This window comes from Notamacropus eugenii, chromosome 1, assembly GCF_028372415.1.
Source record: "Notamacropus eugenii isolate mMacEug1 chromosome 1, mMacEug1.pri_v2, whole genome shotgun sequence".
Taxonomy (NCBI): Eukaryota; Metazoa; Chordata; class Mammalia; order Diprotodontia; family Macropodidae; genus Notamacropus; species Notamacropus eugenii.
Window position 1 is genome coordinate 47,557,802 of NC_092872.1, and position 16,180 is coordinate 47,573,981.

General features: G+C 38.5%; 1 protein-coding gene across 2 annotated transcripts in view; it reads left to right on the plus strand.

Annotated features, from left to right (window-relative positions):
* ABCA3 (ATP binding cassette subfamily A member 3) overlaps positions 1-16,180 on the plus strand; it is a 111,059-nt gene that overhangs the window by 20,061 nt on the left and 74,818 nt on the right. Inside the window, exon 1 of one of the 2 annotated variants that reach the window (XM_072599393.1) lies at positions 10,423-10,493. The exons of the other annotated variant lie outside the window; for it this stretch is intronic. The gene's annotated coding sequence lies outside the window, so the exon portion shown is untranslated. Of the gene's footprint in view, positions 1-10,422; positions 10,494-16,180 lie in introns of those variants that run through there. 2 annotated transcript variants of the gene reach the window in all.

Here is a 16,180-nt window from a genome sequence, read left to right on the forward strand (position 1 = left end):
TGTCTCAGAAACCTACTAGCTGGATGCCCTTAAGCAAATAACTTGCTTTTTCAGAGCGTCATTCTCCTTTAATATAAAGGAAGATAAGAAAACCAACAATGTCATTGGGTGGTTGTATGGATCAAATGAGCTCACATATGTAAAACACCCTGCAAACCTTAACACTCACATAAATGTAAGTTACTTTGATTACCTTTGTTAATTACTGGGTGTTCAGGTCATAAATCCCTACTTTTTCAGATAGTTACTTACTGATAGTCCTTTCCACCCTCATATGTTGGGGACTTCTGGAGGCAATTGGTCCTCTTAAATGTCTTGGTTTCCTAGTTCATCAGCTTCCTTGGCTACTGTAATATTTATTATTTCTCCTGTTATACACAGAACAGTCATAATTAATCAGTGAGTATGTATCAAGTACTTCTTCTGTTCCAGGTACTGTACTAAGGCACCAGAGACACAAAGACTAAGGTATAAGAGCCTGGTCCATTAAGGAGTTCACCTTCTATAGAGAGAGACTGGTACATGATCCAGAATACACAGAATAGATACCTGGTAATTTCCAGAGGGAAAGGCACAACTTTGGGAATAAGGAAAGGCTTGATGGAGTAGATGATGCTTGAGCTAGAGTGTGAAGGTGATCAAGGATGCTGGGAGGTAAAGATGAAGAGAGGCAGCCAGTGACAAGACGAGGAGCATCATATGTGAGGAACAGGGAGAAAGCCAGCTTGGCAGGACTAGTTGAGGGGGAAAGGGGGGTAATATATGGTAGGGCTGGAAATGAAGGTGTGGGAGACTTTAAATACTATGCAGAGGAATTGCATTTTATCCTAGAAGTAAGAGGGAACCAACGAGAATTGGAAGGGGGAAATGATGGTGGTCAAACCTTTGTTCTAGATCTTGTTATAATCTGCAATGCTCTACTGTTGCCACATATGCCTTGCCAATCTGCAAACTGAGATTACTTCCATCTGCTTTTTCTAGCCTACTTAAGCGCTGGTGTATGCAACTGTAGGAAATCACATGTCTGTGCCAATGGGTCTACTAGAAATTTGTTATTGAATCTCAACTGGGTTCTCACTGCTACATGGAAATCCTTTGGTGTAAATGGCAATGGCTTTGGACTTATGTCACTCTTTCTGCTTGTGTAATTTTGGCAAGTTATTGTCTCTGAGGATGTTTCCTTATCTGTGAGATTAATAATTTGACTAGATGGCTTCTGAAGTCCCTAAATCTATGGAAATTCTAAATCTATGATTCTGTGACTCTATCATCATTCTCCCCCTACCTCTAAATACACACAATGACTTATCCGAAGTCTTCTCATCTCTCCTAAAGGCCCCCAAACTACTCTCTTCCCTTACTCTTAGCAGAAGACCTTGCATTCAACCTGACGCTTCACTTGACTCATCATTTTCCCTCATCAGCCCGGATATCTGTTTTCCTTTTCTCAGCCAGGCTTGTAAGAAAAGTTCTCCATGTTTGTTGCCTCTGCTTCACTTCCTCACTTGACATTCGTTTCTCAGTCCCTTGTCATCTGGTTTTGAGTTCCATCACTGACTGAAGCTGCTCCCTCTAGGGTTAATCTTCACTGCCAGTACAATACTGCAGAAAAAGTGCTGAATTTGGAGTCTGAAGATGTAGATTCAAGTTCCCTCTGTGTTACTTATCAGTGTCACTTCTCAGTGCCTAAGTTCCTTATGGGAAGGGTGAAAAGTTGTACCAGAATGCTTCTCATGTCCCTTCCAGATCTAAAGCTACGATTCTCTTAAGTTCTCTAACCCAGCGCCTCCAGAAGGTTTTGGTGTGAATTTTGTTGTTGTTGTTCCAAAAGAGAAGAAGGAAAAGACTTTTCCCTACTTGAAATTTTCACAAAAAATATAGACAGCTCCTAGATGCAAATAAATTATGATTTTTATGGAATTTTATACATGCACCAGCCACCATTTGATGACATAAATTGAGCCATTATGATATTTACTGTCTAGTGGGCTATCAGAATAATTTTACATTTTCTTTCTTTTTCTTTTCTCTTCTTTATTTTTTTAGCTTTTGTAATTCATGAAATTATTATTCTCTTATTATTTAGAAAATCTATGAACAGTTTGTGGAAAACATGAAAATCTCCCAAGATTCAAAGGCAAGGATTGATTACAGTCTGGTCAGTGAAGGGACTACTCATCTTGATAAAATTATAGTTCCACTGAATATATTTTGAGAGAAGGTACATTGTTTGTCCGTGCTTTTAATCCATTTAATAATTGTTAGTTTTTTTATTCCTTGATTCTGTTTTGTTAGTTTCATTCAGTTTGTGGTCATTTTGTAATTTTATGTTCATCTATTTTTTCTTTTACAACTTTATAAGTTTATATTTTAGAAATAAAAATCAAGAAGTGTTATGACTTATTTTATACTAAATCAGTAGGTTTTAAATAAAGTAAACATATTTAATTTTAGCATGATATAATTTTAAAAAAAATTTATTATGATAGTATTTTAGTATGATACAAAAAAACTATGAGGAGAGTCCTCCAAAGTCTTAGTGCCTAGAGAATCCTATTTTAGAATCTTAATTTGCCATTGGCCTCACTAGCTGTTGAAACCTTTGTGTATGTGTTTTTAGCCAGAGATACTTCAAAATAAATGATATTTTAAAAAAAAATTTCTGATAGGGTCTCTTTTCTTCTTTCTAAATCATGTTAGAAACTTTTTTGGCTTCCATCCTTGTGGAAGAGCTGTAAGATCTGAAGAGCCTGTGGTATCTAGGGACCTCAGAAGTTAAGTGGATAAAGAAACTGGAAATAGATATGACATAAGCAAGATAATTTTAAAAATTAAAGCCTATATTTTTACAGATAGTTAGAGCTTTAAAAATTAACAAACAATGGCAGCATCCCATTACTGGATACAGATGTTGATCACACACAGATGAGGGAGGGCACTGAAATAAGGCAAACCAAGGTATATGAGCAATTCATTTCTATTCAATGAAAGCTTTTTGACTAGAAAAGCATCTACTGCATGTACAAATCATGTTAAGTTACATGCCAAAGCAGAGAAGGGCAACAGACACTAGTCTGGAGGTTATCACCAGCTTGCCACAGCATAAATAAAGATGGGGACTGGACTTGGGATTCAATTGGTATAAGGTACTCCTGGATGAGGAAACTTCCTCTATGCAGCAGCCTAGAGTCCTGAAGGATATAAGCACCAAGAGGTTCAGTGATTGCCCAGGGTCTCACAGCCAGTGTGTGTTTCAGAAGGTACACTTGAGTCCAAGCCTTCCTTATTCTGTGATCAGTTGTCTACCATGCCATACTGTACTTTATGGCAGGATTACTGACAAATATGAATTCTAGAGTTCTGTGGGAATTGGCTGTAGCATAATTAATTTTGTATTAAATTTTGTGGTTTTTTTCTCTTATTATCTTTATTAACATAAACCCTCCTTTTCATGTGATAATAAAAATATATGGGAAGCAAATACAGTGATTTGAGTTGAGGAGGGGGACTTCACCAAGAATATGATGGAGATTGGAAAGACTTTTTTCAACGTAGATCCTTTATATTTTTGCCAAGTAGTGCCCTTCTAATGATTTGAAGGGATCCAAAGATCCAAAGAGATCAGGAGTTTTATAGGAGTTAAAAGAATGTTTGGACCATAACTGAGGTAAGAGTTTGTACTGAAAATAACAGAAAGAAAGGGAAATACCATCAGAAAGACTGACTTGAGTGCCTAAGGGCCTTTGAACTAACTGACTAGGACAGGTATGGCTTTGAGACCGCAGGTTTCTCACCCTTGCACTCTATATAGGAGTCTATATGACAAAAAAATTGAATTAACTTGAACCACAAATTGCTGAACAGATCTCCCACTATAAGGGAGGAGTCCACATAGTAGTAGAAGACCAGTAGGGAACAGTTTAGCAATGGATACCTTTGGAGTGATCGGTTTACAGTCAATCATTTCATGAAAGAATATCAGCAGGTTGGTGGGGGAGAAACAGAGGAAGAAAAGTGTTCTGGCACTTATGGGCCAGGTCTTTTTCCCACCTCATTGTACATTCTTCAACCATACATGTACCTTAACTTCCAAGGTGGAGCCAAGGTGATAGAGTAGCAGAAAGAAGCAAAGCTCTCACACACACACACACACACACACACACACACACACACACACATATCCCTCTGAACGATCTAGAAAATACATCAAATCATGATTGGGGAATGCAAGGAAGAAAATCACAGAGCATCATTTTTAAAACCCAGGTCAACATGGGGAGACAGAAAGGTCTACAGACACCAGAGATGAGGTCTTGGGAAGAATGACCATACGGAGTCAGAGCACAAGGAGAGGCAATGCACTAGGGAAAGAAGAGGTCCTGAATCCAGCATAGAGGGGTCTAAACTTGTGCAAAGTACAGGAACTGGTGCAAACTGGCAACCCTGGTGCATTCAAGGGTGAAGGGTAGTTGTGGACTATAGGCTGAACTCAAAGCAAGTCCAGGAACAAGCAGCAGTTATATGGCTTAGACCCCCAGACGCAACTTTTAGCCCAGTCTGAAACCATCAGAGAAACAACCAGGGTAAGTATCCCAGACCAAAGGAAGCTTACAGTTCTGTTACCTAAACCAACAGAGCTTTCCAGGTATCTGACAGTGGCTGAGTCTGGTAGCAATCTACTGGAACTCCAACCAGCCCATAGGAGTGTTCCTCCAACTCAAACCCAGGTCAAGATCTTGCGTAGCTCAGACTAGGGGAGAAGTGGTAGACTTCTCTGAATCAGACCCCTTGGGGAGCTCAGCTATCCCTGAGAACCCAGCACTCAACACTCAATAACATAGCACTCAGTACTCCCACGAAAGTAGCAACAATACAAGCCCAGACATTCCCTCTAGAAGTGCACAGAGCCTGGCCCTAACATAAAGTCCAACTAAAGTTAGGTGGTAGGATGGAAGAATGAGCAAACAAAAAAGAATTTCATCATAAAAAGCTATTATAATGATAAGGATGCTCAAGACACAAACCCAGAAGAGGATGACTCCGTAGCATCTACAAACATAAAGAAAAACATAGCCTTGGCACAGCTTCAACTAGAGTTCCTGGAAGAGATGAAGCAAAAGGTTTTTTAAACAGAGTTTAAAATGCTTTTACACATGAAAGAGAGTACTAGAGGGAAAAAACTACAAAAGAAATGAGAACTATGAAATGAATGGGAAAGGGAATTAACAGCTTTTCACAAGAGGCACAAAATTTTGCTTGAGCAACAAATTCCCTGAAAATTGGGATGGACTAAATAGAAGTCAATGACTTAATGAGAGGACAAGAAATATTAAAACGAAATCGAAGGACCAAAAAAAAAAAACAACCCCAAAACCAAATAGACCTATAGACCTAGAAAACAGATCAAGGAAATAGAATTTAAGAATTATTGGACTACCTGAACTCCATGACAAAACAAAAAGGGGACCAAACAGATATCACATTTCAAGAAATCATTTTTTTTAACTACCTAGATTTCTTACTAGAGGAAAAAGTCAGAGTAGAAAAAATCTTCTGTTCACTACCTGAAAGAACCCCTAAAATGAAAACTTTCCAGGATCATTTTATCCAAAATCCAAAGTTTCCAGATCAAAGAAAAAATATTGCAAGCAGCCAGAAAGAAAGAATTCAAGTACCAAAGAGTCCCAATCAGTATCACACACAATTTAGCAGCCACCAGTATAAAGGAGTAGAAAACTTGGAATGTGATATTCTAAAAGGCAAAAGATATCAGCTTAGAGCCAAGAATAACTTACTCAGCAAAAGTGAATATAGTATAATCCTACAAGGGGACGAAAAAGGATCTTTAATGAACATTAACAAATATTTCTGATAAAAAGACCAGAAATGCATAGAATCTCTGAAGTTCAAACACAGCAGTTAAGAGAAACATAAAAAAAAGTAAACATGTACAATTCTAAGAGACTTTAATGAGGACACATTGTTTACATTCTAATGTGAGGACATGATTCATATGTCCCCTCAGAACCCTATCATCATCGGGGATCACAGAATCTGTTAGACGTTGTACCTGGGGAATAGTTCTGTTATGTTTTGATGATCTTAAAAGAAGAATGTTAAAGGGAGAGGAAGAGAATACATTAGTGGGAGAAAAGAGAGAAAGGATAGAGAAAATTATTTTACATAATCAGATATGCAAGTAGTCATCTATAAAAATAAGGATAGAATGAGGGGAGCCCCTCACACTTAAACCTCACTCTCATCTGAACTGGTCAAAGGAGGAATACACACACAGCAGGGTACAGAAATACATTTCACTAGACAGGAAAATGGAAGGGAAAGGGAGACAATAAGAGGAAAGGTAGATTAAAGGTAGTATTCCTTAGCAAAACAGAGGACCATACATGTTTGTTGCATCTGCCCCTTCTTGCGTGGGTTATCTTTAGCTGGGGTGGGACAGGACTTTTTCTTTTCACTTATTTGTTAGGCTGCCTTAAGTCAACAAGTACTTACTATATGCTAAGCACTGTTCTAAGTGGTAGAAATATAGGGAACTTACATGTTAATAAAGGAAGACACAGAAAAGAAAACAGCTGGTGACCATGGGTGGGAGGAGGGAGCTAGAAGGGGAAGAGTAAGTACCTATATGAAGATATGGAGATTGGGCAGGGGTGGTAGGGAATTCTGGGAAAGGAGTGAAGGAGTGAGCATGGCTGGCCTGGGAACGTGTGTGTTCAGTCATTTTCAGTCATGTCTGATTCTTCGTGACCACTTTTTTGTTTTCCTTGGCAAAGATACTGGAGTGGTATGTCATTTCCTTCTCCAGGACTTCTCTGTTCACCATCCTTGAGAATTCTGAAACCTTGAAATTCCAGGAAGAATTCACCAGAGGAGAAGACTATATATAGGGTCAGAGGAAGCTTTCAGGGTTAGAAGGCTGTGGGGGACAGAAAATCAAGAGCAGAGGAATGTTTTTTGCTTTGAGTTAATGTACCCTTGGATTGGCTGATAAAAGAAACACATTAGTTGGGGCTCATGAACTATATGGTTTTGAATAGACGTTTGATCCACAATGTACCCTGAACCTGGGATAACTTTCAGGGATTTTTGTGGTGGGAGGAAGGACCTAGATGCTGCAAACAATCTCATTTAGTGCATTAAAGTTTATAAAATTTTCTTCACAATAGCACTGTAACCTTGGTAGTACAAGGATTGTCATCCACAAGTTATTAATGAAGAAACTGATACAGAGAAGTCAGGCAACTTGCGCAGTGTCACACAGCTAGTCTTGAGCCTATCTGAACCCAGGTATCCTGACCCTAAAGCTCTCTCCTCTGTATCACTCTGCCTATCCATATATTGTTGTCAGTGTGCTTGTATATGTAGAACATGATTTGATGCCAGTAAATGAGTCTACCCAGCTGAGATTTCTCCCAAATTTCTGGGTGAAGTCTAGAGCTAAGGAAGATATAATAACTCCCAGAATTAAACTGGGACCTTCATAACACCAGGTCTATGCAGAAAATAGCTCACTTGATTTAAGTGTTGAATCCACCGTACTTCTGGGAGGAAGTAGTTGCTATTTTATGATGATAAACATGGAGAACTAGTGACCACAAGTGAGAGTAGCACATGCCATGCAAGAATATACAAAAGTAAGGAGTTCTTTGTTAGGTGTTTTTTTTTTTTTTACAAGTATGAAAGCTCTGTCAAAATACATCTTAAATTACTAAATAGTAATTGTCTATTAAAATGGACTTGTTTGAAAGTTCTTTATAATTTCAGTTATTTACTTTGTTGCAATCCCGATTTTTTAATACAAAATTTTTTGTGAGTCTCTATATTCAAATATTGGCCATAATTTCTTCTTAAATTAGGATTATGTGAAACTTGATTTCTATATATGATTTGTAGGCATGAATATTCAGGTTTACCTATAGGCACACCAGTATGGTTAGAGTTCCCCATTCTTGCCCTTACGGTTTAACATAGAATCCTCTTTTTTCTCCAAGAAACAGTTCAAATACCATCTTCCACCTGAATCAGCCTTTCATGATTCCCCCAGTCTACCTGGTATTGATTGAACTTTCCTATATTTGTGGTCTGTATTCTCTGCACATTCTGTATGTGCTCACATATGTACTTGTTGTCTCATCCCCTACAGTGTAAACTCCTTGCAAGTAAAGATTGTTTTATTCATTGTGTTTATGTAACCATCAGGAGCAATACTTAAAATGAAGTGAATACTTAATAAATGCTTATGGATTGATCCATTGATTCTAGACTTCTCTGACTCAGAGGCAGGTTTTTTATTCACTGTTCCAGTTTATCAAACCTTAACACAGTCCCAGGGCTTAGAACTACCTATAGCTGTGGTTCATTTTATCTTGTATTCCTGAGAGCAAGGTTTAAGAGAGAAATATTAGTTATATTTTGTTGACTTCTCATTAGCTTCATTAGTCATCTCTAAGATCCCTGCCAGGGCCATAGAAAACCACAGCCTGTGATCTCAGGAAAGGCTATTAAAGGCCACCCTTGGTAACAGTGACCAGTAAACCAGGAGTTCCCTAATTACGAAATTAAATTATATTCCTTTTGTTAGAATTCTTATCTTTCATGTCTGACAGTCGCAATCCCTTTTAATTTCTTCCACTCATTGAATTTAGTAGCTGATCTTGAGAGAGGCAGTCTCTTTTGAACTTCCTGCCTTAAGTAAGCCCCTGATTTGGGAACAGGGCAGGCTTCCCCACAGTGCCACACAAGGTGGACAAAGAAAGCTTTGTGGGCATCCAGTTTAGAAGAGGACATTCTACTTGCTGACTGATTAAACGATTAAACATCCAAGCTGCTCTTAAGCTTTGTAGTATCTTTCAGGTTGGTTTGTCTAATTTTGAAAACTTAAATTTATAGCACACAATTGTGTTGAAATGTAATGATTTTATTTCAAACAATAAAAATCACTGGGGTCATCTGAGACTGAGAAGTGGACATGCAGCAGAAAAGAAATGCTGAATCTTTTTTAATTTAAAAAAAAATCACATATGCCAGTATCTTGTTTTTATAGTCTTGTAGAAAACTGGACCCTAGATAAAAGATGGTCATTTGACCTCATATTTTACCCTGATTACTAAGTAATCTCTATGAGCCAAGAGTGGTGGCCCACTGGTCTTTTTAAAATAACGATAGTCTGTGTCACAGATGATTGGTTTTTTTATTTTGTGGACTTAATTTTGTACCTTTCTTTATAACCACCCATCTTGCTATTCCAAAAACTGTGCAATTATTCCATAAACCAGAGTTTTCAAACATAGGAAATAGGTCTTTTGAATTTGTTAGAATTCTTGGAAGCGCTTTTTCTGATTGACTTTCTAAGCACTTTCTAAGTATTGGTTTCTTCATGACTGAAGGCTGAAGCTCTTGACAAATGAGGCAAGTCCTGTGAGTTCAGAGGGAAGTAGAACTGGCTGGAAATTCAGACAACATCTAACACACTCTCCTCATATTACAGAAAAGGAAAAGGGAGATGCAGGGAAGGGAACAGAGTTACCCAAAGTCACACAGGTAATTTGTCAGTAGGTCCAGGACTTGAATTCAGGTGCCCTGACTCCAAATTCAATGTTCTTTCCATGAAACAAAGATATTTAATTCTGTAGATTAATTAGGGAGAATTAGGTTTTTTAAAAAGGAGTATCTGGATTCCCAGAAAAAGAAATGGGGTTTTTTTTGAGTATATTAAGCTTAAGTTCTGTCTGATTAAGCACATCATATTGCCGAAAGTTTTAAACTCCATTGAGCAAAGTGCTTTAAGATCCATGTCAGTTAAAACCCTTCCCAAGGGAGTCCCAGCAGAGCAGAAGCTCTGTTAAACAAATAACATCCAACAAATACAAGCGGGGAGGCTTGTTGAACTTTAGATTTTTGTGTTTTTATGTAAAATAAGTGTACATGTCTCTATGAAATATAAGTGCACCTTATTTTAAGTAGTAGAAATGTTTCCAAATAGTGCCTAAATCATTTTGGTGGTAGATTCTAATTGAGTCATATTTTAAATTCACTGAGGAAAAGTAAAGAATTGCTGCCTAATGTCTCACATTTATACAGCGTTGTAAGGTTTTGCCACACATACCTAGCTGATCTCTTTGTAAGTACATATTTGTATATGTCAGACCTGTTTTGCTTAAAGTAAAAGTGTATTTCTACCTTTTGCCCCTGTTCTGACTTGTAAGTGTATCATTTTGTTAGTATTTTCCAAATCATATTGAGGTATTCCTTATTTCTCAAGAGGTGCCTGGAAATTATGTCAAATCATTCAATGTTTTTCCTGCTACCTCTCAGAGGAGTTGGTGTTGCCACATTTCAGGGCTGCCTTGTTAGGGAGTTCATAGGCAGGCTCAAGAGGATTGTTAACCCCACCCCAAGGTAGCTGGGTCCCTTCCATTTTTTTCCTGTTCCCTGGAGGAAGGACTACAATGAACTTCTCCCTGGGACCCCAGGTCAGTAGCCTAGATAACTTTTCTATCTTACTTATGGAGTAAGAATGTCTTCTCTTTTTCTTCTTTCCTGAGCCTAAAGAGATATGTGAAAAAATATATGTATATATATGTGGAAAAAATACATGAATATGCACACCTACACATATATATGTATATGTGTGTATATGTACATAAATATATCCACAGACAATAACTCCATATAGGAATATCTCTGTTACCTAAAGGGAAACCTACTGTTGTATTCTTGAGAGGGACTTTGTGCAATGTAGGGGCAGGAAAAAAAGCTTTGGAATCTGAACTGACTTGGAGTTCAAATGTTAGCTTTGCTGCTTACTATCCGAATGACCTTGGACACATCGATGAATCCTCCTTGGCCTCACCTTTGTCATCTTTTAAGTGTTGTGTGGTGTGTGTTGGGGGCAAGGGTGGTTGGAGTAGATGGCTACTGAGGTTCTTTCCAGCTCTGAATCTTGTGGTCTTATTCCCCAACCGTTAGAGGAGACTTTTCTTTGATGCTTAATCATTTTGTCCCCATTCCCTTAAAAAGAAACAATTAATTGGAGGTAAGGAGAAAGAAGTAGTAGTTCCACTCTGTCTTTTCTGTTTAATAATGATAACTAATGTTTATATAGCGCCTACTATGTGCTACCTGCTTTACAGATATCTCATTTGATCCTTACAACAAGCCTAAGCGGTATTTTATTATCCCCACTTTATAGATGAGAAAACTGAAGCAAATAAGAGTTAAATGACTTTCCCAGAGTCACATAGCAAGCGTGTGAAGTTGAATGTGAACTCGGGACTTCCTGACTGCAGGTCCAGCCTTCTATCCATGCCCCCACTTAACTGCCCTCTGGATGTTTTGTTTAACTCACTGCCTTTAAAACTGATCCCTGCATGTGCAGATAACAGTTCAAATTTATCAGAGCTGGAAGCCTACCTTGACTCAACTCATTCCCACCATAATATCTTGCCCCTAATTGCACACAATGTGTTTACCCATTTGGCTCTAGCTTTTTTCCTTATCTATATTAAAAACACTCATTTTGCTCTTTCCTGTACTGTGTAGTTCTTGAGAGTTGAGAAATCTTTTATATAATCATTGACCTGGCACAATGGATAGAGAGAGCTGTCCTCAAAGCTAGAGGAGATCTGGGTTCGAATCCCATATCTGACACATACTGATGGGATGGCCCTGGGGAAAACACTTGATTTCTCCATACTTCAAGCAGCTTTTAAAACTGTAGACTGCAGAGGAGGTGCCCACCTGCACTGGTAGAGTGAGCTCCCTCCCTTGGGAGTTCTCTTTACTAATCAAATCACAAGCGTAGTCCCCATCCCCTCTTCTTAGTCTTAATTATGATGCTAACTAATTGTGATACTAATGGTAATAAATAAATCTTTAATTTTCTACACCAAGTGTTTAGTTTAGAGATAAGAACAATTTACTTAGAAACTCCATATTAACCCTTTCACACCCATTATTATCATTTCCTTTAAACTTGTACTTTTTCATAATATGATTTATTATAAGGCATATTTTAAGTTATGAAGTACATAATTTATCATGGCTATGTTTCATACTGATACTCACAGTGGTCTTTTTGAGTAAAAACATTTTAAGAAGCATGAAGTTAAGGAACATACTAGAGAAAAGAATCAGCATGACTTCTAGGTGGACAGTATTAATTTTTTGTATATTGATTATTAGAATATCATTTTTTTTCCACAGAAAGTCAACAGTCATGTTGTCTTATTTTTTTTAAGAAAAAAAGAGTTTTGAAATATTCTGAAGTGCGCTGCAGGAGGATTTGCTCTTATATGCCTCAGTAATAGCTAGCTACCTAATGACATGACTCAAGTTTCATCATTATGTTTTCATTGCCTAACACAATGACTCAAATGTTCATAAAGATTTGTGAAATTGAATTCTGTTGTAAACTTCTCAGGGTGTCACACCTGTACACCTAACCAGCAGAATTGAATTGACTTTAGTTCACAACTGCTGTGATTGTATGACCTCATTTATATTGGCTTCTTTATTGGAAACTTGAGATGTCATATGCTTACAAGTTCTGAGATCTTGTCAGGAAATGCACAGGGCAAGCTCAGGCTCTCTCCTTTCTGCAAGCAGGAATTTCCCCAAAGTCTAGCCATCATCTGACTCTATACCCTGAGCACATGGAACTTAGCTCCCTCCATTTCTGGAGTATTTTCAATGCGTCATTGAGCCATGCTGCTAGAATATAGTTTTCCAACAGGTACTCCTACCTAACATAATATATTCTAATCAATGACTTCAGGCTCAATGAAAACGAATGTGTGTCTAATTTTTAATTCTGAAATTGCTTTAAGGTCCTTTTTTCTGAAGGGACAAGGAAAAAAGATTAATTCTGCCCAGCTATCCCTGCCAGGTCTTATTTAGGCTTTGGTTATAGTTTCTTTGACTAGTCAAAAACCTTTGGCCTAAAATGACCAATCCTTGCTGATTGGCCTCCCTGATGCCAGTGATGATGATTGGTTGTTTGCCACACAAGGGCCTTTAAAGTTCATCTAGTCTCATCCTCCCTGTTTTATAGATGAAGATTCCAAGGCCCAGGCTGGTGAAGCAGCTTGCTCAAAGTTGTGTAGATACTATGTGATGGAGGCAGAATTTGAACTCAGATCTTCTTGAAGTAAATCCAGTATCTTTTCCAGATATTTTGCAGTCAGTCAATGAATATTTATTAAGCACTTACTATGTGCCAGTCATTGTGCTAGGTACTAGAGACACAGACACAGAAAATAAAACACTAATTACCCGCAAGGAGCCTGCATTCTATAAGAGAGGCAAAATGTAGATATAAGTGTGTTCATCCTTTGTTGCCAAAGAAGACCATACCAGCAGAGAACTAATGACATGACTTGCACTTGATTTTTGGTTTTTAGTGAAGGAGGGCTATGCCAGCCACACTTCTCCTCCAGAGCCATCTGAATCCAGTGACCAGATATTCATCAGGATGACTGGAGATGACCCAGGATGAGGCAGTTGCGATTAAGTGACTTGCCCAAGGTCACATAGCTAGTGAGTGTCAAGTGTCTGAGGTGAGATTTGAACTCAGGTCCTCCTGTCTCCTGCACTAGTGCTTTACCCACTGCATCACCTAGCTGCCACAGATATATAAGTGTATATGGAATAAATGCAAAACAAAAACAAAGTGGGCGGCTAGGTGGTGCAGGGGATAGAGCATCTGCCCTGTAGTCAGGAGGACCTGAATTCAAATGCAGCCTCGGACACTTACTAATAACCCTGATTGCCTTGAGGAAAGAAAAAGAAATACAAAGTAGTTGGGAGGGGGAGGATACCATTATTTTGGGGAAATCAGAAAAGGCTTTATAGAGAAGGTGGTTCTTAAACTGCTTCATGATGGAAGAGAGATGCTGTGAGTTCAAGGTGAAGAGATACATTCTGTGCTTGAGGGAATGCCCAGTACAAAAGGCAAGATATGGGAGAGAGTCACATGTGAAGAATAGGAAAGGCTAAATTGATTGGATTGTAGTGTGTGGCAAGGGGGCTCATGTATATAGAGTGAGGCTGGAGAGATTGGATGAGGCTAAGTCGTAAAGCCCAGCAGAGGAATTTTACATTTTTCTTCTGGAGGCAATAGGGCTTCACTGAAGTTTATTGAATCAGCAGAGTGACATGGTCAGATTTATGCTTAAGGAAAATCACTTTGACCACTGTGTGGAAATGGCTTGCAGTGAGTAGAAGCTTTAAGGAAGAGAGACCAATTAAGAGTCATTTCAAAAATCTAGGTGACAGCTAATGAGGGCCTGAACTAAGGTAGGAGCTGTGTGAGTAGAGAAAGACTTAGACATAAGATTAATAATAAATCCTTACTTTTAGCTGAAAAGAAAATTTGACTTTCAAACACAAGAATCAAGAGAAGCATGAAAAGGTAAACAGCAAAGAGAAGTCATAAGGGACTCATAAAAGTTGAACTGTTTACATTCCTACATGGAAAGACAATATTTGTAACTCTTGAAACTATTCAGTATCTGGGTAGTTGGTGGGATTACACACACATACACACACACACACACACACGCACACGCACATGCACACGCACACACACATAGAGACAGAGTGCACAGAGTGAATTGAAGAGGATGGGATCATATCTTAAAAAAATGAAATCAAGCAGTGAGAGAGAAATATATTGGGAGGAGAAAGGGAGAAATGGAATGAGACAAATTATCTCTCATAAAAGAGGCAAGCAAAAGACTTATTAGTGGAGGGATAAAGAGGGGAGGTGAGAGAAAAACATGAAGTTTACTCTCATCACATTCCACTAAAGGAAGGAATAAAATGCACACTCATATGAAAACCTATCTCACAATACAGGAAAGTGGGGGATAAGGGGATAAGCAGGGTGGGGGGGGATGATGGAAGGGAGGGCATGGGGAGGAGGGAGCAATTTGAGGTTGACACTCATGGGGAGGGGACAGGATCAAAAGAGAGAATGGAAGCAATGGGGGGCAGGATAGGATGGAGGGAAATATAGTTAGTCTTATACAACACAACCATTATGGAAGTCATTTGCAAAACTACACAGATTTGGCCTATATTGAATTGCTTGCCTCCCAAAGGGAAGGGGTGGGGAGGGAGGGAGGAAAAGAAGTTGGAACTCAAAGTTTTAGGAACAACTGTCGAGTACTGTTCTTGCCACTAGGAAATAAGAAATACAGGTAAAGGGGTATAGAAAGTTATCTGGCCCTACAGGACAAAAGAGAAGATGGAGACAAGGGCAGAGAGGGATGATAGAAGAGAGAGCAGATTGGTGATAGGGGCAATTAGAATGCTCGGTGTTTTGGGGTGGGGGGAGGGGACAAAAGGGGAGAAAATTTGGAACCCAAAATTTTGTTAAAATGAATGTTAAAAGTTAAATAAATAAATAAATAAATTTTAAAAAAAATAAATCCTTACTTTTAAAATAAATGTGGGGTGTAGCTAGGAGTGCAGTAGATAGAGTACCAGTCCTGGAGTCAGGAGGACCTGAATTCAAATCCAGCCTCAGACACTTACTAGTTGTGTAACCCTGGGCAAGTCATTTAACTCTGGGCAAGTCATTTAACCCTGATTCCCTCAAAACAAACAAATACATGATAGCTCTCATTTATTAAAAAAAAAAAGAATAGGTGTGAAAGAAATAGCAAGACTTGAAGCATGTGACCATCCATCTTCATGCATCTTTTTAAAACACAAGGAAAATCTTGATAATTTGGTAGGCAATCTTGACCCTGCAGCCCTCCCCTCCACCTATGTCCCAACTTCTTACTCACAGATCAGATTTTAAGTAGTCACATCATCAAGTTATATCACTGATCCGATGGTAGACGGTGATAGATGGAGCCCAAAAAAGGAAGACTCTGATAAATTCCATAAACAGGAATATTTTGCTTACTTATTTGTCTCGTAGAATACTAGAACAGGACAGGACCCGTGTCATGCTTTTGTGTTTGTATTCACATACCCTACATATTGGTTGTTGTTCAGTCATTTTCATTCTTGTCCAACTCTTCATGATCCCATTTGGGGTTTTTCTGGCAAAGATAGTAGAGTGGCTTGCCATTCTTTCTCCAACTCAATTTACACATGAGGAAACTGAGGCAAACAGGTGACTTGCTCAGGGTCACACAGTTATTAG